The sequence below is a fragment of the Trichosurus vulpecula genome, chromosome 3, assembly GCF_011100635.1.
Source record: "Trichosurus vulpecula isolate mTriVul1 chromosome 3, mTriVul1.pri, whole genome shotgun sequence".
In the NCBI taxonomy this organism is placed as follows: Eukaryota; Metazoa; Chordata; class Mammalia; order Diprotodontia; family Phalangeridae; genus Trichosurus; species Trichosurus vulpecula.
The window spans coordinates 37001972-37028094 of record NC_050575.1 but is presented as its reverse complement, the minus strand read 5'-3'; the positions used below and the strand labels follow the sequence as shown (position 1 = coordinate 37028094).

Below are 26123 nucleotides of genomic sequence, written 5' to 3'. Positions count from 1 at the left end.
TCTTTTTATGTCAATGATATGAAACTTACATTTCTATGGTGTTTTATGTTTTTCAAAACACTTTCCCATCTTAGAACAATGCCTGGCACATAACAAGTGCTTAAGAAATGCTATATATATCTTTAGATCCATACAACCCTGTAAGGGAAATAGGATGAATCTATTCTCTATTTTGTAGATGAAGAAATGGAAGCCAGACATGTAAAGTCAGTTGTCAAAGGATAGTGCTCAAGACAGGGCTGGGATTCAGCCAACATCTTCTCGAGTGTGCTTTCTACTACACCACCCTAAATGGACAACATGAGCGTCAATTATAAAAACTCTGGAGGTTATTCTATTTTTGCATAAGTCAGCAGTGAACAGAAACAACCACCATAGTTTTAGTTTGCACCTATATTTCTTTAATGGTCTGATACATTAATGGATCTGTAACCCTATCAGAGCAGGTACTCTCTCTACATTCTTGTATGCAATCTAAACCATGCCTTCCCATAAATCTTTTTCAGGGCGTCCACACAATGTGCTCAATGACTTCCTCTATATCTCTTGAATGGATGCCAATGGAGCACATGAGTTATCCATCTGTCATCCCTTGTTATCCTATAAGAACAAAATTAAACACTCTATCGGTAAATAATCAGGAGGATGCAGTCTTTCATAGAAAAGACATATTGCATCACTTAATTGTAAGTGTAAAAACAAAACAACACACAAGTTTGTTCTTTAGCATGGTCACCAATCATCTAATATGCCTATGTAGATAACTCTGTAATTTGCTGGATTTTTCAAAACAGTGCAATTCCTTTTACTGTTCCCAAAGCAATCTTAATTGCATCAGCTAGGTGATAAAGGCTAATCTCTTTAACTGGTATCACTAAAGTAGTGATTACAAAAAGGAAAATCTTGACTACTCCATCTTTTGGACCACAAAAATGCATCTTTCTAATTCTTTATTTCCTAAATTGTGTAATAAAGACAATCTTAATGTGCAACATGTATAGCCATTTTTAAATGGAATGAAGGTAAAACAAAACCCTATAGCTAAAAAAGTTATTATATTAGCAAATATCAATTCATACCAAAATAAACTTTAAAAACTGCCACATTAACACCAGTTTAAGAATCCATATGGTTGCTTCGGTTTGGTTTTTTTCTGTTAAAACAAACAAGGTATTCCACTGAACCTAATGTTTAGAATAGAGATGTCAAACTCGTGGCCTGGCTGTTTGTAGCCTGCAAAACTCCTTTGGCAGCCACCAAACAGATTAAAATGTAATAGAGAAGTGTTTATCAAAATTAATGAAGATATAATACAACACAGATAATGTTAATTTGTGGTATTCTAAGTCAATATTCAGCCCTCAGGGATCCCTTTCAATATGACTTTAACTCCACTGGTTTAGAGTGCTGTCAAACTCAACCAAACCAATACAACAAAGAACCAAATGTGTTATTTTTTCTTATAGCCATCCCAGGTAAGAGGTAGTTTTTCTTTATAATGGGCCAGGTCTGACTCAAGCCAATTTGGAAGTTCACATTTGATATTGAAACATATTAATCCATCTAACAGTTATCAAAAAAAAAAGAAAGATTATTTAGCCATAGCAGGAAAAGGATGTTCAAAGGAGGAAATGGATAGTCAACATAGCACTGATTCCTCTGGACCTAACTTCCGGCCTTTGTCTTCTAATTTAAAGCCTGACTGAGGAGCTGCTGACTCCTCCCACCTAGCCACTAAGAAGATACATCAATAGCTGGAACCTTAGTCCCCTGAGCCAATTAAACTTTGAGGGTGATTTCAATACCTTTAAGGAAAAATTGCCAAACCAAAAGTAGTGTCTTAGGATATTGTTCCTAACAAATCATAGAGCAGAAAGGGAGCTACTTCCCAACTGTGCCACCCTTTGGTCTTGCAACTTTTCCCTAGGAAGTGGCTAGATTATGGCCTCTGCCACTGTACTGGCATTATTATAGATGGAAACCCATTAGTTCCAGATTATACAAAGCAAAGGCCTTGGCTTTGCTGCATTCCACATCAATTCAGGGGCCTGGGCCATTCCTGCTCTGCTTTCCACTTTGTCTGAGGCCTACTAGAGATAGAGATGGAGAGGAAAAGAGAGGAGGAGAGAGGAAGAAAGAGAAAAAAGAAGTGAGAGATAGCAATGGAGACAGAAATATGTGTGTATTCATACACATATATATATATTTTACATGTATATCTATCTACAGATATATTGATAAACATATAGATATATGGAGAGATATATAACATGTGTATAATAAAATTGTGCTCAAAATTCAGAATCATAAAAAAATTTTCTGGGTGAGCTTCCTCAATTTTCTTCTTTTGTCCCTAAGACAAGTCCTGCTAAAAAGGAAACAACAACAAAAAAGTTAGAGACAAAATATATAATCCAAAATATTTCAAATGACAAACCCAATGTATGGTGGTGACACCCAGCTTACCAATGCATTTGGTGGGTGTTCCAGATGACACTTGAGGTGATGCATTAACAAAAGCAACCCACTACTGGTTTGTGTCCTGTCTTCTGAAGTAAGGCCACAGAAAAACAAGTTTCACTTCAATGAACCAGTGGATTAATTAGTGAATTAACCACCTAGAAAGTGTGTATATCATTTGGCCACCAGATGGTGCTGCCATTGAGCCAAGCAGTTGCCTCAGAGTGTATTTATTGTGCATGTGCTAACTTCCCCAAAGTTTTTAGTATGTCCATTGCTCACCAAAGGATGCTCATCTTCAATCTTCTTGACTACTATCCTTTCTATCATCACAAGATCATATATAAAAAAGGAAACTAGAATATTGCCAAAAAGTATGACAATTATGGAAATCTCCATCTGGCTCATCCCAACCCCCCTAATTATCTAAGAAATTTCCTGTCTCCATTGATCAACTTTATTCATAAGACTCATAGTGTTCTTAGTGGTCACATTATTAAAACACATTCAGGTTAAAAATGATAAAAGACTGTCAAGTTTGATCATCCCCAACCAAATCTCCTCCCAGCTGGTAGCATATGGGAAAGAAGGTTAATTGGGTCTCATAGCCTCACCTCACCAGTGGTTAAGGCTTCACAGGAAAGGTCATTCTAGCCCTGCTCCACCTCTACTTCTAGTTGCTAGTGTGTCTTGCCTCCACAATACTTCAAGCCCAAGTGTTCTGGTTTGGCCATCAGTAGCTCCTTAGTTATCTGTCCCAGCTTTAGTTTCCTGTAACCAGAATTGTCTTTGTTTTCTTTGAGTGACTCAGTTTATCTCAGTGAGCTTTATTAGGTGCTAAGCCCCAGGCCCAAACCCCGTTAGGTGTTAATGTAATCCATGTGGATGTGAATCTCCCAGGGTCCCAAGGGGAGGGGCCAACTCAAGAACCAATCACCAGAGCCTGAGCTCTGGTGATTCAGATGATGTCTGATGATGTCTAAAGCCCTATAAGAAGGGAGGACAGAGCTATTGGTGCGGGGTTCTGGAGATGGTGTTGATGAGGAGACTCCAGGCAGCTGTAGCTAAGGAGCCCTCCAGCTTGTAAACCCGGATGTTGAAACTTTGTTGAACTGTGGTAACTATCTGTTGGGACTTGAATCAGACAAAGTCTATTGATGTCTGTAATTTGCATTTTGTTTTGAAGTTCAGGGTGCTGGTTTTTTTTCCCCTGAACTAACTGAATGATATTTGAATTAAAAGTAAGCTTGTCAACCCCTTCACCTTGCTTTCCTTAATTAAGCAGATCGAAAGAACCTGTGCTGTTGGCAGCTTTCTGGGTGCTGGCTGTGGGTGAATCTTATACCCCCACAGAAGCTGCCAGCCGGGTTGTTGACACATTTCCCCATTCAGTGCCTCTGTACCCCCAAGATGCAAGTGACATCCTGCCAACCACAACTCTGTTCTCCTCTTTTCTATTCCATACTTTGTGGAATAAATGGAATGGGGGACCAGCAATCTCTCCTTAGGTCAAACAACCAAAAGGAAAAAGGATTATGTTCCTTTCACCTTCACTCAAGATCTCATCCTGTCTCCCACTCTCTCCCATGCTTTGTCTTTGTCCCAAAGTTATTCTCTAGGAGGAGATACTGACAGCACCCATAGGAAAATTTGTCAAAGAATCAAGCAACATTAATACAGCATGTGAAAGAGAAAACTAACTTGGTATCAGGTAATAGAGTATTGCATTTTCAATTGCATTGAGTTTATAGTTTGTAATCAAAGAGAGAAAGCCCTAGACCAGGCCTACACAACTTCCATCCAATGAGCCACTTATGGCCCTCAGGCCACTTGTGGCGCACCAAAAGATTTTGGATGGCCCAAAAAAAATGTAGAGGAAAACATCCTTTATATGTAGAGGAAATCCTTTGGTAGGCCACAGGCTGTATAGGCCCCTCCTAGACAAAGCAACTTATAGTAGCTTAGTAAATACATCCCGAACAAGAAGTTAGTTGAAGCTGATTTAGGAGGATATAGTTTGGGCTGCCTTGCTATCTAGCATCGGCCAGTCACTAATTCTCTTTATTCAACCAAAAAATGTTATGGGATGATTGTTTAGCAAGTTTCTGTACATTTTAAGGTATCAGTCAAAGAAGGGTGAATCTGTCCATGTCAAATATCCTCTTATATATTTGAATTTCTATAGTAAAGACAAGATTCATATCTACTATATCTGCTTCTTGTTGTGGTGGTGGTTGTTTGGTCACTTCAGTTGGGTCTGACTTTTCTTGACCCTATTGGGGTTTTCTCAGCAAAGATACTAGAGTGGTTTGCTATTTCCTTCTCCAGATCATTTTACAGATGAGGAAGCTGAGGCAAACAGGGTTAAGTGACTTGTCCAAGGTCACACAGCTAGTAGTACAAAAGTAAAACATGCAAGGATCTCAATCCTGCAAATCATCTGAGGGCTTACAGTCCAAAAAAACAAGTTTTTTACTAAGAGTTTACAATGTGCAAAGCACTACATTAGGTGCTGAGGATAAAGGACTGCTGGGGGTATATAACATGACATGAGATAAATACATACATGATTGTTTGAGAAGGGGAAGACAGCACTAACAAATAGGGGAATTAGAAAGGCTTCTAGCAAGATCAGTCATTCAAGCTATCTTGAAAGAAGGTGAGTTAATTCTGAGAGGTACATTCCAGGGATGGGGCTCCAACCTGAGCAAAGGCCTCTGCCATATCATCATGAGATGGAATTCCAAGTTCAGGAAACTTTGTGTTGGCCAGTTTGGTTAGAACATAGAGTACGTGAGGGGGAGAAGTGTGAAATAAGTCTAAAAAGGTGGGCAGGATTCAGACTGTGAAGGACTTTAAATGCCAAGCTGAGGAATTTATGTCTTATCCTAGGAAACATAGTTACTGAAAATTCTCTTTTAAAAATTCATTTATGTTACAAACTTTATAAACACCCCAAACCACAAACATTTCAATATACAAAAAAGAAGAGAGAAAGAGGATTACATATGGAATTGTGTGAGTCTGCTACATGGTTTGTTTTTTGAGTGTATAATAAGCTTAATGTGATAACAAAATTGTCTTTCTTGTCCGTGTTCCTTTCTGAATTTCCTTCTGCTCTCTGTATTTTTTAATGTTTCATTGGCTCACTTTTCTTTCTTCTCTGCTTTTTTTTGGTTTCACTATCACTAACCACCCACTCTCTTCCACAACTCTATCTCCTTACCCACTCACCCCTAGCAAAAAAAAATCTTCTCATATCAAATAAGTATACTGAAGCAAAATGAAATCATACTTTGGCCATATCAAAAAATGTATGTCTCATTCTGCACCTCTGATTCATCACTCCTCTGCCATGAGGTATGCCTCATTAGTTTTCTGAAGTCATTGCAGTGATCAGAGTTCATAAGTCTTTCCAAGTTGTTTTCCTTTGCATTATTGTAGTCATTATGTAAATTGTTCTCCTGCTTCCACTCCCTTCATTCTTCATCAGTTCATACAAGGACTGCAAGGCTTCTCTGAATCCATCCTTTCAGCCATTTCTTATGGGACCATAATTTTCTATTACATTTATATACCATCATTTGTTTAGCCGTTTCTAGCATTCACTCCATTTCCAATTCTTTGCCACACCAAAAAGTGTTGCTATCAATATTTGCACACACTTCAGTCCTTTCCCTTGTAGTATATACCTGGTGGTGATGTAACTTGGTAAAAGGACATCACAGTTTAGCGATTCTCCTCAAGGCTCCCACAATTCTCCTTCCCCTGCCCCAGCCCTCAGGTGAGGACCCCACTGCTCACTTTAATGAGAAAATTGAGGCCACTGATTAAGAGCTCTTCCTTCTCTTTTTCTCTTCACTTCAAAACTTCTTTATATCATCCCCCATTCTCTCCTTTCCCCTAGGCTCTGATTACGAGGTAGCCCTTCCCTTGCTGAGCTCAAACCTTCTGCATGTGCTGTCGAGCCCCGCCTGATTTCTCCATCAGATTGCCAATAATACCCTACCTCTAATTTTCAATTTCTCCATTTCCATTAGTTCTTTTCCTACTGCCTTCAACATACCAAGCATTCTGAATATATCAAAGTTCCCCTCACCCTTAAAAAAAAGTCTTCACTAGACCCTCCTATCTCTTCAAACTATCATGCTATATCGCTCTTAATTTTCTCAGTCAAATTCCTAGGAAAAGCTTCTATACTTATTGTCTCTAATCCATACTTCTCGCTCACCCTTGTGTAGTATGGCTTCTGACATTTGTCACTCAACTGAAAATGTTCCCTCCAAAGTCACCAGTGATCTGTTAATTATCAAATCAGATAGTCTTTTCTCAACTTTCATCCTTCTTGACCTTTCTACAACATTTGATACTATTGACCACCCTCTTCACCTAAATACTCTTTACCAAATGGGTTTTCATGACACTGCTCTTTCCAAGTTGGGTGCAGTCCTGCTGGAAGAGGAGGCGTCTCATTTGCCAAAGAATTTAGCCTATCTCCTTAAAGTAAAATACCTAACCCCCAATCTTTCAGAAGGAAGTGAAGAGAAGCATGTCTCAAAAGTGGGACTCTACGATAATGGGTCCCTGGGTATGGGAATGGCTGACCAAAGCCCAAAAGATATTGGCACCTCAGGACAAAACCCCAGAAGAGTCAGTCAACTGTCAACCGGACAGAACCGGTCTCTAACCCGTGAGTGGCCAAAGCCAAACAGAGCTGGCTAGAGACAGGAGAGTGAGGAATCAAACAGAAGTTTAATTTCAAAGTGAGGGAAATGACTTGCAAGCAAGGACATACGTGCTGGGGCCCTGCCCCTAGAGGGGGGACCCGCTTTAGTGCAGGCAGATCTCAATATTTATACCAACGGCTACGCAGTGAACTGTAACCCAAACAACGAAGGATAACAGCAACAAGGTGACAAGTTTGATTCATGATCAGAACATGGATACAGCAGGTACTTGTCCAAGCTCAGAGAACACCTGGTTCGGGTCACAGCAACACAATAATCATATGATTTTGCTAGGGAGCGAGTACAGAGGATTGTTGTTATGCCAGGCTCAGGGCACAGCTTGCTTGCTGGGCTTTAGCTCTGGAAAACAGGGTGTCTCCTAATATCTTGACATTTCACCCTTTTGGTCAATGGGAGGTAAGTCTGAAAGAACCCCTACCCTTCTGGCCAATAATGGAGAAGCAAGTATAAACCAATATGCCATGAGAGGCCAGTTGGACCAGAACAAGCATTTTTATCCTATGAAGACAGATCCTTGAGGGGACCTGCTGGGGAAGTGTGTCCCAGTATCATTGCTAGCCATGATTTGCTTGCAAGCAGAAAAGGCGGGGCAAGAACGTAGAGGGAGAAAATGCCAACACACACTTGAATCAAGGCCTTGGTGGTTGGACACATAACAAAAGAGAAGAGGACAGTATACTCAGCCCTCATCCAGAATCTCGACAGCTGTGTCATCTAGATGTCAGCTGCTTCTGGGCCCATACTAGACAAACCTTGAGGTCCCTGGAGGGTTCTACCATCTACTTAAGAGCAGGGGGTCTCTTCAGACAATCCAGGCATCCATACCCACAAGGTTGGCACACGCGGGAGTAATAAGAAGGACCTGCTAGGGGCCTTTAGAAGACATATGAGTCGACAATTGTGAGAAAACTCCTTGTATCAATCTTTGAATCTGAGCTTCTGGTCAGCATATCATAGGCCCTTATTTAAGAGTTTCTAAACAACACAGGGTGATCCAGTTTCCCACCCACACTGGGCTAGATTCAAACAATGCAATAAGTTTTTTCTCATAATTCCCACAATTACATAGTTACATTAAATCAAGTACAGATCAAACCACTCAGAGGGCTCACAATGGACTAGTTCTGAGAAGGGAGATTTATATGCTACTAAGGTAACCGAGAAAACTTAAACATAACTAAAATCAAGCCTCCTTATATTCTAGTAAACCATTCTCAATATCCATTTAATCAGCACATTTTGAGTCCCAGACATCTCATGTAGTTGTCTGGTCTCTAGATGTTTTTTCTTGGACAATAGTCTTATTCTCAGGACAGCTCTAAAAGGGGCTCTGCTTCTCTGATTCCAAATCTAGAGGTTCCTAGATAAATCTGCTAGTAATATCATTTAATTTAATTTAGTAAATTTGGTTCTCCAAACTTAAAATTTCAATGAATTTCAGTTTATATACCATTTGCTATTTCTATCCTTAGCTAAACCCTGTACCTGATAGAAGAATCTTTAAAAATTTATGAGGGTCCAACCATAAAATGAGCTTTTCTGCCTTTTAAAAACTGTCAGACAGATACTTTAATAATAGGAAAATAATTATATTTCCTTTACCATGATTAACACAATTTATGTGTACCTTCCTTAATCTTTAATTAATAAATCCTTCATTTGGGGAATTTATTACTAAATTATTACTATGACATACTCAAAAATAAATTTGGAAGCCAATCATATAATCCGGTTGCTTTCTCAAAATCTACTATTCCATTTATTTAGAAAAATTTTATATTACGTCTTTGTATTGTCCCTACTCCAATCCCAACAGATGACCCAGTATTACCAAAATGGGTCTATCAGACAGCCGGCCATTTAGAGGTCCAGGCCACATACCAATGGGCACAGGATCAAGGTATTAGTATCTCTCATGAATTGTTAAAACAAATAACAGAGGAGTGTTGTATATGCCAATTAGAGAAAAAGAACAAACTGTTCCCAGGATAGTAACTGGAGAAATAGCAAGGGGAAAAGTTCCAGCCCAAATTTGGCAGATAGGTTATATTGGACCACTACCCCAAGATAAAGGATGTAAATATATATGTACATGCATTGACACCTATTCAGATGTACTAATGGCTTGTCCTTATAAGAACACAACTCAGAAAAACACCTGTAAAACCCTAGATATTGTAAGTCCATACTATGGAACCCCAATGCATATTCAAAGTGACAATGGGTCATGTTTCAAGGGTAATGAAATGAAGAGATATTGTGTATTGAATAATATAGAGTGGGTATATCATATTCCATACTACCCACAAGCATCTGGGTTAATTGAAAGTATGAATGGTTTGGGGTTTTTTTTGTTTTTGTTTTTTTAATAAAGATGTTTGTTTTGTTTGACGATAACATTAGATTTTTATGCCACAAGGACACAGGCTCCAACACTCTTGATTTTTCCCTCTGCTCTTCTGCTGAAGAACTTTGCCTTCACAATGACTGGCTGCTTGGGGAGTTTCCCTCTTCCTAGAACTTTGTAATAGCCCAACCGTACAACATCAATGATAGGGGCAAGTCACTCCTTGTTTTTGGCAGTCTTAATCCTGGTTTGCTCACTGACCAGTGTCCACAACTTATCAAAGTTGACAGTTGGGCAGTAGCTTTGGTTCTTCTTCAAGTGATAATGTCTCATACCCACTTTCCTGAAGTAACCTGGATGATATTTGTCGAAGTTGGTACGGTGATGGTGCAGCCCTCCTGCATCGCCGCTGCCTCTGGCGTGCTTCCGGTGCTTGCTGATGCGCCCATAACCATGGCTGATGTGCCCGTAGAGCTTCCGCATCTTCCTTATTTGGGAAGGCATGTTGCAGGCTGCCCACAAAAGAGAAAAGGAAGCTGTGCTGCATGTGTATGAATGATTTGTTGAAAGAACAGTTGAGAAAATTAAGCTCTAATAATTCATATTGACATTGGAAGGATAATTTGTTTCCTGCCCTACATAACTTGAATAATAGGCCCTTAGGAGGAAGTATACCTCTAGCCAGAATAATGACCCCAAAACTGCAGATTAGAAAACAGAAAACACATGACATCCAAAATATTGAATTTTGGACAGTGAGGGAAGATGTCCCACCACCGTGTCCAGGAACACCTGGTTTGGCAGGATATGATTTACATTGTATAGAGAACTTAAGGTTGAATAGAAAAGAGATAAGAAAAACCTCTACTGGGATATGTATGAGAATCCCTAAGAATCACTTTGGATCGATATTACCTAAACCAGAATTAGCAGCTCGAGGAATACATGTATTGGCTGGAGTGATAGGTTCTAATTATCAAAGACAAATGGTTGTGACAGTCCCAAATTTGGGTGAAGAACCTGTAAGGTTTTGTAGAAATGATAGAATAGTTCAAGTGATCATTATTTTTTGTAAAATAAAAATACCCATTGTGAAAACTGACACTCCTTCCAAAATAACTAGTAGAGGAATGAAAGGATTTGGCTCTATTGATAGAATAAAATTGGGAGCTAAGGTATGGGTAAAATGGAAGCTAGATGGTGTTCCGAAGGCTGCAGAAATCATAGCCCATGGGAAGGACAATACCGTAACAGTTGTTTATTCAGGAGAAGATAATTACCAAATTGTGCCCTTGACTCATATATTTTACTGTGAATATGGCTATGATAATGGACTCATGGACTCCAGAAGCATGGCTGACACTGATAAATGCCACAAGCCACTCAGAAACAATATGTTCTTGTATGATTAACAAGTGGAAGTTTGTATCTGGGGGGAAAAGCCTTAAGGACAATCCTAGTCTCTATCTAGGATGGGATCCTCCTGACTTAGTTTTCCCATTGTGTTCCCTTGTACATCTGGGGAAAGGCTGGGAGGACAATCTTAGTCTCTATCTAGGATGGGATCCTACTGACTTAGTTTCCTCATTGTATTCCTTTTGAAAAGAAACATTTCTCACCTGAGTTGGGCTAGGAGATTGAATTTTTGCATAGTTGGAGTATCAATCAAAATGGAGATGATTTTATTTGAAGGATAATAGCCCATGCTTGCCTAGTCTTTTTGGTCTTTGTTTTGGTTAATCTTGTTGCTAGTTCTGTCTCCTTTAGGCTTAAGTGCCCTAAGTACCCTACACCTTCAGATGACTGACTGCTTAAGGACCTGGCATCGATGGAGTTCCTGGGTGCCAGCTTGCTAAAGAACTGACCTCTAGAATAGGACTCTTGACCTCTTGGGGCAGAGACAACTCTACATCCAACTTCAGCAAGAAGAAGCTATGGAAGATGAGACCTTTGCTCCGTACCCCAAGATTTTGAGCCCCATTCTTTTGAGGGGAGGATGATGATATTGTTCTGTGTACCTATTTTGTATTATCCTTGTTGTACTGTTATATTTTATGGTATTATTGACACCAGTTTCCTATTGACTTATGTAATGGATACAGAGATCTGGGGGCCAGCAAGTGAGCCATGTGGCCACTCTGATGATGAGATGTTACGTTAAGTATTTTGCAAATGTCATGTGTTCATTTTGAGGGGATTCTGTTGTACCTGGAAAAATATTTGTACCTATTCAGACACAAGTTGCCTACGTGATGGGTGTGAAAGAGCTTGGGGCTGAATATAATATTAAACTGATCAAAGATTTTCCCCATCCATTCCATAAGGATATATAGGGTTAGTGAAAGGGAGGAATCAAGTTGTAAAACTGGGTGATGGATGGATAGTGGTGCCTCAACAGTAATAGGAAAGTTCAGAAGAGGGGAGACAGTTATTTTGGAGGGGAGGGAAGGCAGAAGATAAGCAGTTCAGCTTTGGACATGTTGGATTTAAGATGTCTATGAGACATCCGGTCCTAAATGTCCAAAAGGTGATACAAGATTATGGTACAAGAGAGAAAGTGGTGGTAGATCTATAGGTCTGGGAATCATCTGTACAGAAATAATTAGAATCATAGAAGCTGATGAGGTCACCAAAAGAGATAAAATAGATAGTAAAGAGAAGAAGGTAAAGGAGAGAACCTTGAGAGATATTCAGTTAGCGTGAATGACCTAGAGGAAGATCCAGCAAAGGATACTGAGAAGGAGTGGTCACACAGGTAGGAGGGATCAGTGTCACAAAAACCTAGAGAAGAGGGTGATAGACAGTGTCAAAAACTAGAGAGAGGTCAAGAAAGATGAGGATATAAAAAAGGTCATTAGATTTAGCAATTAAAGGATCACTGGTAACTGTGATAAGAACAGTTTCAGCTGAATGATAAGGCTGGAAGACAGATGAATCAAGTGAGAAGAGAGAAAGTGGAAGCACTGATCATTCATGGCTTTCTTAAGTTTAGCCGTGAAGTAAAGGATAAATAATGACAACAGCTAGCAGCAGCGGTGGTATCAAGTGAGGGTTTGTTTTTTAAGGGTGGGGGAGATGGGCTGCTTTGTAGGCAGCAGAGAAGCAGCAAGTAGACAGGGACAGAGGAAAGATAAGCAATTGAATGGGGTTGATAATGCTAGCAATCTGTGGGAGAAGACAGGATTTAATAGGATCATTGGGCATATAGTAAGGTTTGCCTTGACAAGGAAAAAGGCCACCTCCTGAAGTGAGACAGGTATGTGGGATGAAATCATGGAGGAAGATAATCTAAGTGATATGAAATGAGGAGGAGGAGATTAAGAGGGAGCTCTCAGTGAATGGTGTCAGTTTTTTTTGTGAACTATGAGGCAAAGTCCTTATCTGAGAGAGTGGGAGTGTGTGTGTGTGTGTGTGTGTGTGTGTGTGTGTGTGGAAAGGGGTGCCATGGGAGGCTTCAGGAGGGATGAAAAGATTTGGAATCACCACTATGATAAGTGGGATAGTGAATGAATTAGGGAAGTATAAAAGGATTGCCTAGTAACATAAATTTGTAATGGACCCAGTCAGCGCAGTTTTATAATTACCTATAGCTGTGTTCAGCAGGAAGGTGGTGGACATCATCCAAGACCAGGGCTTGACAAGGGATGATCAGTAAAAGGACAAAAGAGCTAGGGATCTGAGCATAGAAGATAGTGCATCTATCATTCTCTGACTTCAGTCACCTTCTCCAGAGTCATTCCACAGTACCACCCTTCATATACTATCCATCCCATTCAAATGGGTCTACTTGCTCTTCCCAGAGCTCTGCATTCTATCTCATGCCCCCATTTCTAACCTTAAGGAACAGTTGCTGGACCCACCAGGACTGAGGTACTGCACCACCTTCCTTCTCTGTACCCAAGCATTTAGTGAAAACCAGTTTCAATCTCAGGGAAACTTCCTCCAATGAAGGACCTTTTTTAACACTAATTAGCTTATTAAGTTTCCTCTTACAACTTGCTGGTTTGGCTCACAAGTCTAGGAGTTCCACAAAATGGGAGAAAGTAAAAAGTAAATTCAGCAAATGATATGAATTTGGGTATAAGTAATTTTTTCCTACTCACACAAGAAAAGCTAAACATAAGGAACTCACAAGCACATATTAGCGGAATAAGATTCATTAATTCAATGTAATTGCTGGTATAATCTGCTAAGAGAATTGTTCATCTGAATAAAAAGTAGTTTATGGGACTGCTGAGTAGGCTCTGCATTATTACTTCCTTCTAATCTGGAACCTTTCTGAACTTTACACTCAACCACTTCCATAATCAACTGTTTCTCCCTCTGCTACTGTCTCAAGTCATTGCTCTGATGGAAATTACTGCTACCATACTCTTGAATCTCCAGACCTTTCAAACCCAAACAGTTACCTCCTGAAGATATTTGCAGCATCCTTCCCCCACTTCAACTACAATGTGAACCACAATGCCATTTTGCCCCAGTGCAAAATGTTAGCAGTGGGTCTGATTCAGACTGGGACCCTGATGAACTGGTGAAATTTGAACAGAAGAATAATACAACTATGGCCTGGGCAAACACTACTGGTCAGTGTGAATAGGTACTCTGAGAATGGGATGAGTAAGCACTGAGCCCGCCACCATGGGTGATAACACCTTCTCCTTGAGGGAACGTTGGGTGTGGCTCCTAATACATGAGATCGATTTCATGAAATAAGGAAGGCAATTAATGGCCAACCTATAGGGGTACTAGTAAAACTGTACAGGGAAATTCAACACCAGGACAACAGGGGCCCAGCATCACCCAAGCCTAAACCCTTGATCCCACTTAGATCATCTGGAGAAATTACAGGGAACAGGCCATAGAGGAAAAGCGTATCATTAGCTCTTGGGAGTGAGTATGTATAGAATCCCTTTCAGTAATCCTTACACATGTTATTGTGAATAGGGTCAAATGGAAAACCTTGGAGTTACCTGTTAGGGTCTTGACCAGCAAGTTGCCCTATCTCAGTACGCAATGATGAGGCGGGAGCAATGATGGTTATAAATCCGATTTATTGGAAGCCATTATCCATTTTTATAGGTTTTTGCACTACATAAACAGAAGCAGGTGTTCAAGGGGATGAAGGCATGGGAAAAAAGAGATGTGCTTAGATGTAAGTAGCAATATCTGGTGGGAAGAATCTGGATTATTATAAACTATACTGCCTACAAGCGTATGGGAAAACTAGGGCCGTGGTAAGGTGGTTTCCATAGGAGTATGGGAACAGGACGGGGTGCTGTCCTACAGTATCTACGGAGGCATGGGAAGGCTCGGGCAGGATACAAACTGGTATCAATACTGTATGAGCTATGTGAGGCAGGGGACAGGATGTCCTTGTAAAGTATCCAAGAAGTTCCCATTAATTAAAGCATGTTTGTGTTAGGCACTGGTTCAAGAGCATTAGGTAGTGGCCAGCTGTGTTCCTCCTACTGGGTTTGTGAGTCCTTGGTGGATGGACTCTGCCTGCATGAGAAAGGATGGCTATCAGAGCAGGAGGGGGGTGCTGTTAGGGGGGCTGCTAGAGATGGAACTCTTTCCTCCGGGGGCCTACCATTCCAACTCCTACTAAGCCTGTCTGGTATTACCCAGGAAACAGGCCAAGCACTAGGGTCCAAGCAGCCCCGGGGTCGGCACTAACTCCCTACAGTTACCCAAGTTATCCCATGTAGTTAACACTATACAATATCAGGTACTCAGAGAATTAAAAGCTATTTCTTCTCTAGTGATGGAATTTTGGGGAACTTTGTTATACCAGCTGCTCTTCCAACAGTTCTGATTGGCCTCTAAGAAAGGAGGGTGAAACCTGGCAGCTTATAGAGGACCACAGGAGCTGAACAAAGTCATCATGCCCATCACTTTTTCTCACCTCATCAACACTGTAGACCAGGCAGCCCAGGCCCAGGGAGAGTGGTGTGGGATTATCGACTCCCCCTCCCCATGCTTGTTTTTCTGGTCCTGTGGCAGAGGTGAGTTAGGAGCAGTTTTAATTCAATGAGGAAGAAGTCCTATATGCTTTTACTGTCTTTGCCTTGATCTACCTCAACTCTCCCTCAGACTGCTACATTTTCCCCCTCCTGAGGGCATTGACGCACTCTACTGCATTGATGATATAATGTTGACTACCTTGGATGAAGCCACAGTGACTGAAGCCATACATCAGGTAGTAGACAAGGGATAGAAAACTAACCCTAAGAAAATCCAGGGCCCAGCCCTCTCAGTCAAGTTTTTAAGAATACTATGAAAACCCAGAGGATTCTGAGTATAATCTAGAATAAGCCATTAACACTCATTTCTCCAGGATCTAGACCTAGAGTCTTACTGAACTCTGAGTTTTGGAGAATTCACACTGCTCCTTTGCGTGTTTCCAATGACCTCCATTTACCAAGTCACTTATAACTCTTCCTCTTTCAAAGGGACCCAGAACAGGAAAATCTAAAGGAGACTGTCTATTGTCTCTTCCGTAGGTCCCATATGATCCTACAGGGCCCATATTTCTAGAAGAGCAGCAAGGTGGTGGACTGGATGTGGTGGTCCTGAAGTCAAGAAGATTTGAGTTCAAATGCCACTTCAGATACTTACTAGCTGTGTGACTCTGGACAAGTCATTTAACCTTGGTTTGCTCCAGTTCTCTCATCTGTAAAATAGGGATAATATTGAAACCTACTTCCCAGGGTTGTTGTAAAGATCAAATGACAATATTTGTAAAGCACCTAGCACAGAGCCTGGCACATATAAATGTTAATTATATCCGTAAAGACCTGGCTGAATGGAGACTTTGGCAGGTGCCAAGAAATAGCCAGAATCACTGACCTCTAGGCTAACTGACCTGCAAGCTCCTTCCAAAAGCAGGCACTCACTATATACCATTTTTGAAGAGCAGCTGTTCACTCATTACTGGATCTTGGTATTGGACTCTTTGAGTTTTGGAGAATTCACATTGCCCCTTTGCATGTTTCCAATGACCTCCATTTACCAAGTCACCTATAACTCTACCTCTTTCAATGGAGCCCAGAACTGGAAAATCTAAGACACTGTCTAGCCATCTCTTCCGTAGGTCCCATATGAATCTACAGGGCCCATATTTCTAGAAGAGCAGCAAGGTGGTGGAGTGGATAGAGTGCTATTGAACAAGTGGCAGGGAGTCATACAATCACCCTTCATTCAGTTGAATGACGCAAGCTGTCCCCTCTAACAAAATTGGCAGGGCACAGAATGCCCCCAATGCTAATGCCCTTCACAAACAGGTGGCTACTATGCAAGAGACTGAGGCTTCCAGTCTATGCCCTAGAACACTACCTCATCTGTTAACCTAATGGTCCTCAACTATAAGTACCTGGCTCTTGAGGAAGGCTGTTTTGCTGTTCTTACCAATGCCTCCATCTATGACAAGGAAGGTTTCACAACTAGAGGTGAGGTCCTAGCAAGTTCTTCCACTGGGCTGACCTTCAGGCTGCATGGCTGGCATGTGAAGGAGCCTTGAGAAAAGAAGCAAAGAAGATCTTCATATACACCAATTTCTGGGAAATCATGACAGCTCTGGCTAAGTGGTCTGGATCTTGAGAGAATATAACTGGACAAAGGCTCTCCACTTTGGAGTCAAGACAAATGGAGGAACTTTGCTGATGCCTCCTACTGCAGGACAGGATTTGAGTTCTACCATGGCTAGGGAGCATGACGTGGACAGCAGTCCAACAAAATAGAGGTCAGATGGGTCAGAAGAGAATCAGGAGAGAGCAGGGTCACAAAAACCCAGAAATAAGAGAGCATCCAGGAGGAGATGGGGGTCAACAGTGTCAAATGCTACAGAGGGCAAGAAGGCTGATTATCATCTGTGTATTGAACTACCTACACTTTAAAACTCTGAACTGTTTAAGCACAAGAGACCAGAGAACTAATCATTCTATTTGACTCAATTCCTAATAGCAAATTAATTCTGAGTCAAGGTACAGGTAACTAGAGAAATAGTCCAAATCTCAATTAGTTAATCTAAATAGAATACAAATACGCAAAGAACCTTTGTACCCTTTAGAATAAAAGAAGTACACCAGATTTAATGAAATACATACTGAAAAAAACAACACAGAGATAGGGAAAGAGATGACAATTCCTAATTGACAACACACGATGAGATCATTTTAAGGCTTTAGTTTCTAAATTCTGAGTGCTTGTGGTAGCAGAGGAAGGGAATTTTTCTTTTGGGCAGCTTTCCTCTCTGATTCACCGCATTCAGAGTCGTAACCAGTGGGGGTAGGACTGGAATTTTTTTGGCCTGGGCCTAATCCTAGGGTCTGACCCCAAAGGCATAATTATTTCTCTTTGGTTCATTGATGTCACTCCAGAGTAAAACTCCAGAGAAGTCAGAATAAAGCTGATTAGGTATGGTTTGTCCAAATATAGGCAATAGGGTTTTAACTCCTACCCAGGAATTCAATGTATAATATGAATATTGGGTATGAGATGGCTTTTGTTTCACCTGCCACAGAAAATGTATAAGATGAAAGGGACTCAGAGGAGTCCATAAACAAATATAGAAACATAAAACACTCAACTGACTAGACTCACTTCCACCACCACCCCCTTGGTGGGACTTCTGAATAAATAATCCCCATTTGGTTTTGCTCTGCATTATCCAAGAAACTCAACATCATGGAGGGTTGTCAAGATATCAATCTCTGGGCCCCACCCCCTTTCTAGCATAGCTTTAGCCCATCACATGAAAGGTAATTCTCTGTAAAATATCTTCTTACACAAAATGCTAAATGCATGCTGTTAAAGAAATCTTTCTCCAGGAGGCTGGTGCCCAATTCTCAAATTCAGCAGCTCTTGATCTTCTAGGAACCCTTAACCTCAGTACAAGGTAGTCCCCAAGACTAGAAATCCAACTGGTCTCTGATCTGTGCTCAGAAAAGTAAGCAGAAAGTAAGAAGGTAGCCTTAGGTGCAGGAAATTCACCCTTAGGCTCTCTTGGGCAAGCTCACTTTCTGTTCCTGTGGTGTGGGAGGGAGAAATCACCTCCCCTTCTTTCTTCACTCTGATCTAGAAAGACAGGACAAAGGACAGTAAGAAAAAAAGGGCAAATAAGCCATCTCACAGCTAGTTCACTCTTACGAGGTCTGGGGAAACAGAAATTCTAACAGTAGTCCTATCCTTCCTGACACTCACTCTTTAATTATCTTGAAGGCAGCCCCAGTCATTGGATACCAACGCAAGAAGCCACTGAATATATCTATCTCCACCAGAGGCTCCTTTCAGACTGACTTTGCAAAATCAAAGCCCTATAATCTCATCAAATTGACTTCAAGCCTCTCACTGATCTAGGGCTTCCCTGATTACCCCCATTATGGTAGCCCTCAGAAGAGGAATTGAATATCTTTTTTTTAATTTATTTAATATATTTAGTTTTCAGCATTGATTTTCACAAAAGTTTGAATTACAATTTTTTTCCCCATTTCTACCCCCCCCCACTCCAAGATGGCGTATATTCTGGTTGCCCTGTTCCCCAGTCAGCCCTCCCATCTGTCACCCCACTCCCCTCCCATCCCTCTTTCCCTTCTTCTCTTGTAGGGCAAGATAAATTTCTACACCCCATTGCCTGTGTATCTTATTTCCTAGTTCCATGCAAAAACTTTTTTGTTGTTGTTGTTGTTTTTGAACATCTGTTTTTAAAACTTTGAGTTCCAAATTCTCTCCCCTCTTCCTTCCACCCACCCTCCCTAAGAAGGCAAGCAATTCAATATAGGCCACATGCATATCATTATGTAAAACCCTTCCACAATACTCATGTTGTGAAAGATTAACTATGTTTTGCTCCTTCCTAACCTATCCCCCTTTATTTAATTTTTTCCCTTGACCCTGTCCCTTTTCGAAAGTATTTGTTTTTGATTACCTCTTCCCCCCATCTGCCCTCCCTTCTATCATCCCCCCTTTTTATCTTCTTCCTCCTTCTTTCCTGTGGGGTAAGATACCCAATTCAGTGTGTATCGTATTCCCTCCTCAGGTCAAATCCAATGAGAGCAAGATTTACTCATTCCCCCTCACCTGCCCCCTCTTCCCTTCCTACAGAACCACTTGTTTTTGCCACTATTGTGCAAGATAATTTACCCCATTCTATCTCTCCCTTTCTCCCTCTCTCAATATATTCCTCTCTTATCCCTTAATTTGATTTTATTTTTTTAGATATCATCCCTTCATATTCAACTCACCCTGTGCCCTTTGTGTGTATATATATATATGCATATACATATATATATATATATACACACCTACACATACACATACATAGACACACACATATGTATATGTATGTATACACATATATATATGCATATTCCTTTCAGCTACTATGATATTGAGGTCTCATGAATCATACACATCATCTTTCTATGTAGGAATGTAAACAAAACAGTTCAACTTTAGTAAGTCCCTTATGATTTCTCCTTCTTGTTTACCTTTTCATGCTTCTCTTGATTGTCGTGTTTGAAAGTCAAATTTTCTATTCAGCTCTGGTCTTTTCACTGAGAAAGCTTGAAAGTCCTCTATTTTATTGAAAATCCATATTTTGCCTTGGAGCATGATACTCAGTTTTGCTGGGTAGGTGATTCTTGGTTTTAATCCTAGCTCCATTGACCTCCAGAATATCGTATTCCAAGCCCTTCGGTCCCTTAATGTGGAAGCTGCCAGATCCTGTGTTATCCTGATTGTTTTTCCACAATATTCAAATTGTTTCTTTCTGGCTGCTTGCAGTATTTTCTCCTTGATCTGGGAGCTCTGGAATTTGGTGACAATGTTCCTAGGAGTTTTCTTTTTGGGATCTATTTGAGGAGGCGATCTGTGGATTCTTTCAATTTCTATTTTACCCTGTGGCTCTAGAATATCAGGGCAATTCTCCTTGATGATTTCTTGAAAGATGATATCTAGGCTCTTTTTTTGATCATGACTTTCAGGTAGTCCAATAATATTTAAATTATCGCTCCTGGATCTATTTTCTAGGTCAGTGGTTTTTCCAATGAGATATTTGACATTGTCTCCCATTTTTTCCATTCCTTTGGTTCTGTTTCATAATATCTTGATTTCTTATCAAGTCACTAGCTTCCACTTGGTCCAATCTCATTTTTAAGGTTGTATTTTCTTCAGTGGTCTTTTGGACCTCCTTTTCCATTTGCCTAATTCTGCCTTTCAAGGCATTCTTCTCCTCATTGGCTTTTTGGAGCTCTTTTGCCAGTTGAATTAGTCTATTTTTTAAAGTCTTGTTTTCTTCAATATTTTTTTCAGTATTTTCTTGGGTCTCCTTTAGCAAGTCATTGACTTGTTTTTCATGGTTTTCTTGCATCATTCTCATTTCTCTTCCCAATTTTGCCTCTACTTCTCTAACTTGCTTTTCCAACTCCTTTTTGAGCTCTTCCATGGTCTGAGACCAGTTCATGTTTTTCTTGGAGGCTTTTGTTGTAGGCTCTTGGACTTTGTTGACTTCTTCAGGCCATATGTTTTGGTCTTCTTTGTCACCAAAGAAAGATTCCAAAGTCTGAGACTAAATCTGGGTGCATTTTTGCTGCCTGGCTTCCCAGCCAACTTACTTGACCATTGAGTTTTTCGTTGAGGTATGACTGCTTGAGAGCAAAGAATACTTTGTTCCAAGCTTGAAGGGATGCACCGTTGATTTCAGAGCTATTTCTATATAGCCAGCTCTGCCACCCCAGCACTCCTCCTTCCTCAAGAACCACCAACCCGGACCTGACGCAAATTTTCAGCAGACTCTTCACTCCTGCTCTGATCCACCACTTAATTCCTCCCACCATGTGGGCCTGGGGCCGGAAGGAACTGCAGCTGTAGTTCTGTAGCCGCACCTCCCCCACTGCCCCTGGGGCGGTGGCCGAAGGGAGAACTCTGTCCCCCACAGCTTTTCCCACTAACCTTCTCTGTTGCCTTTGGTGTTTGTTGGTTGAGAAGTCTGGTAACTGCCACAGCTCACTGATTCAGGGTGCTAGGGCCTGTTCTGTCTGGCTCCTGGTCTGGTTGGTCCTGCTGCCTCCCGTGCTGAGCTCCGTTCCCCTCCACTCTGTGCACGATAGACCTCATCCAGTGACCATCCAGGTTGTCCTGGGCTGGATCCCTGCTTCCCTCTGCTATTTTGTGGGTTCTGCAGTTCTGGAATTTGTTCAGAGCCATTTTTTATAGGTTTTTTGGAGGGACGTGGTGGGGAGATCACGCAAGTCCCTGCTTTCCAGCGCCATCTTGGCTCCACCCCCGGAAGTCTGGAATTGAATATCTTTAAGGGAGAGTTAAAATGAAGCACATTCTGATGCTCACAGGAAGGAAACTCTCTAAATCTTAGTTCTTAACCGTTTTTTGTCATGGATACCTTGGCAGTCCAACGAAACTTGTGAACCCCTTTTCAGAACAATGTTTTTAAATGTATAAAATTAAATAGAATTCCAAAAGAAACCAATTGTATTGAATTAAAGATGTAATTTTTCCCATTCAAGCTCACTGATCCCCTAAAATCTATCCACAGACTCTTGGGAAGTCTATGGATTCCCAGGTTAAGAACCTGGCTCTAGATGCATAGCCATAAGGGAATATTTAAACTGCTGAGAAGTTCCTAAAATTAAACATAGATCCACAGAAGCCCAAAGTTTCATTTCTATGCAATCAATTAAATTTAAAATAAGAAAATGAGTTGTTTTCTAAGATGATCATTTATTGAATCTCTATAGAGTGTTTAAGAAATTGAGGGGCAATGAATCCTTCAATCAAGTATTCCCTTATCTTTTCCTTCATTTTTATAATCATCTGAACACACAGTGATGTGGACGCAAACAGTGCCCTAAGGGCTAAATTGCCTTTTCCCTGGTTTGTCCTCTAACTTGGAGATGTCTTAAAGTCTCTTGATACAAAGGTGCCCTAAGGGATGAGTTTCTCTCTCCCTGGTGCCCTAAAGTCTCCTCCCCTTATCTTGAGTTACCACATAACTTCCCCCTTATCCTGGACCATGGAATTCTTTGTCTCCTACCCCACCCTGGGTCATAAAATTTCCGTATCTTGTGTCAAGACTTATCCTATCCCTAAATCTCCAACCCCCATAAGAAACCCTAAAATCATCCTACAGGCTGTATAGCTTTTGATCTATACAAGTCGGGTCCCTTCCCCACATCAGTGCCTTTGTTCAGCTCCTTGCTAAATCTCAGGCCCGCTGCTTTTGCATCAATAAAGCTCCCAATGGCTACAGAGAAGGTCTAAGTGAATTCTTTCACATTTGATGAACCAGCTCTCCCGACTCTGACTTCATCACACAGCACATACAAGGGCACACTCAGTGAGATTTCTAGAAGCTAGATATTTGGTTAAAGTTGCAATAGTTCAAGTGCATTTTTACAAAACAAATGTTCTACAAGGTTAGGGAAAGGGAATTCCTCTATCCTTTCAAGATACATCTTAAAGTCCTCTGGGCTCCCTGGGGAAAAAGTTATATGTTAACAAGTTTTAACAGCTGGGGGAAGGTGAGGATTAACTCATATTCTCTGACAAAAAAAATCATATCAGTTTTTAATGTTTTAATCATCTATTTTCTCCACATTTTATACTGCTTTTTTCATTAAGTTTTTAATGATGAATGCTGATTCAATTTGGGGAATGATTTGTCAGTCTCATCAAAATTATGTGCTCTGTGCTCTAACATTATTCATACACACTGCTACCTAGCTTTCCAATCTGATATTAGAGCACAATATCTGGCACACAGTCAGCACTTAATAAATGCTCATTCCCTTCTCCTCCCTGCCCTCTCCCCAACACCACCCCACCAATGCCTGCTCTATTCAAGCCAAACCGGCCTGCTACCTCTTCCTCATATACAACATTTCTTCTCCTTCCTCCATGTCTTTGCACAAGTGGTCTCCCTATACATAGAACACACTCCTTAACTCTACTTCATAGAATCCCCAGATTCCCTTGAAGAATACCTCCTTTGCTACCTCCATTATTTGTGTACTTATCATATCTCTCCAAGAGGATGGTAAGCCCCTTGAGCTTAGAATTTTTTAGCTTTCTTCTTCTTATTCTCAGGTCTAGCACAGTGTGTAGCACAAAGCAGATAATTAATGAATGTTAACTGAGCTGAATTGGATACTTAACAATACATTCCCAGGAAAGCCATTCTATCATTTTAGGTACACAATTAAAGAGAGAGATACCTCATTTGGGATGACTGAGGCATGACTCAGGCTAGTCTGGGCGTTCAGGTTTGGGAATGGGATGAAATGAGACATATATAGACCAGAGAGCATATAACACAAGAAACTTACTTACCAGTTGCATGGAAAGATATTTATAACATTAATTCAGACCAACTGTCAGGTGGGTGTGTTGACTCACATGGTGGTAGGACTCCTCCTCCCTCCTCCTCAGGACTGAGAAGCCCCTTCTCTTCCTAAGCTTCCTTAAGCTACCAGGAAGCTGTGCCAATGATATACGCCTTAATCATCTGGATCAATTAAGTTTCATGGACTTTTTAAGGAAAAAACTAGCCTTGCCTATTTAAGTAGATATTGTTCCTATCACAGCCTCAAAAGTCCCTTCCAGTTCTGTGGATATATATCTGATGATACATCTCTTCACTTACTGTTTTCCAAGTTGGTCATCTTCATAGTAGAAACCTCACATGTTCTAAATTTTCTGTCTTTTGATTTTGCTATAACATTTCATTTTGTATTATTGCATTTTTGTGTCTTTCTCCTCATTTCTTTTTTTTTCAGGGTACACATTAAGGTTTCCCGGATTCTGTCCTAAGCCATTTATTCTACTCCTTACCATTTTCCTTAAGTTTTCATTAGCTCTTCCAACTTCTCTTGTAATCCTTACTGCTGTTCTTACATACTGTCTTCCGTTCCTAGTTGTAATTACTGCAGAATTATTATCTTTTTTTCTGAAGTTAGACCTTGGGGCCATCTTACCCCATAGTATTTCTGCATTCCATTAATTTTTCATTCTTTGATCATTTCCTTAGAAGCTTCATTCTTCTTTCAAACTTCTCCACGTTGAGAGGTGGAGGACTCTTCTTGCATCATTGCGTAGAGGGGACGTTTAGGGATAGCTGGTAAAGGACATTTGTGATTATCCACCCCATCCACAGCTAGCTTCAATCTTTCTTCGGTTTATTAACTGATAAACCTGGGCCCAGTGTCTTGGCCCAGACTTGGGCTGTGGAGCAGGGGCCAGCTCCTGCAAAAGTACCTGGGAAAGACTTAGGTGAGGGGCTGGAGCTGATACTACAGTGTTTCAATTGTTGCTGTCGTTTTGATGAGATTTCCTTGGGTAAACTTTTGATTGTTCTGCCTGTTTCTTACACAATAGGTCCCCCTGCCCAAGCTCTACTTAACGACTGTATTTTGGGCCCTGCCGGCTTAGAGTGAATGTCAACAGTAACTGTTTCTCTTTGGAACAGCAACACTGGGGATCTTCCCCTCCCTGCTTGACTTTTTTTTTCTAATTAAAGGGTCTATCCCTTGACTCACTCCTTAAAGAGGCCTATTCACTGAATGGGCATTACCTCACTCTAAGTGAGTACATAAAAAGGCCTTAGCCTAAAAGGGCCAGGGTCTCCCAATGCATCCTGGGCCGTCTCCAGTCATCCTGATGAATATCTGGCCACTGGACCCAGATGGCTCTGGAGGAGAAAGTGAGGCTGGTCACCTTGCACAGCCCTCCCTCACCCAAATCAAAGTCAACTGCAAGTCATGTCATCATTTCCCTGATGTCATGGTCCTCTTCGAAAACAAAGGACAAACACAACAACAATATTTCTTACAGTATGGGAGGGGGAAGCGGAGGTAGAGAGAGCATGGTTTAGCTAGAATTTTTCACTCATCTATCTTATAAACCATTCTACCCATCCCCCCACCCCCACACTCAAGTTAGGTTAGCTTTCCCTTAAAAGACATTGAAACTGAGCTTAAGATGTAATTGGCTCAAGGGATTAAGGTCAAAGACATTGCTTGAGTACAAAGACAGCCAGAAAGGTGGGAGGAGGGGGAGGAGAAGCTCCTCCCTCAGGCCTCCGATGGAAGTATAGCCAGATGATCAATACAGGAGATCTGTGCTCAGCTAAATCAAGGGTAAATCCTAATGAACTTCCCTTCCCTCTCTGGATGCCCTTCTCCTGCTATAGTTAAGTAAACTTCCTTTTGTTAACTGCTAGATGGATTATAGATGCCACATTTCAATCCAATTTTTAGCCTAAATGGGATAACCCTGCCCACATCATGTCTTCCTTAAATGCATATAAACAAATGTGAGGATCATGTGATAAGTAGCATGAAGTAGGGACCTTGGGTTTAAGACCGCAGTCATGATATTAAAATAATATTTGAGACCATATAAAATAGTTTTCATGGGCAGCCTAGAAGGGCTTAAATTATTCAGGAAAGAGAGACAAGAAAGCACAATCCTAGGATGCCAGGATCTGAAGATGAAAGAGAATGTTCAAGTCATCTAGACCAATCTTCTCACTTTACAGATAAGGATAAGACTGAGGA

At 40.9% G+C, this 26123-nt stretch overlaps 1 pseudogene; it reads right to left on the bottom strand.

Moving 5' to 3' along the window:
- Positions 1-9615: 9615 nt before the first annotated feature.
- On the bottom strand, positions 9616-10085 carry LOC118844395 (annotated as a pseudogene).
- Between the last annotated feature and the right edge of the window lie 16038 nt (positions 10086-26123).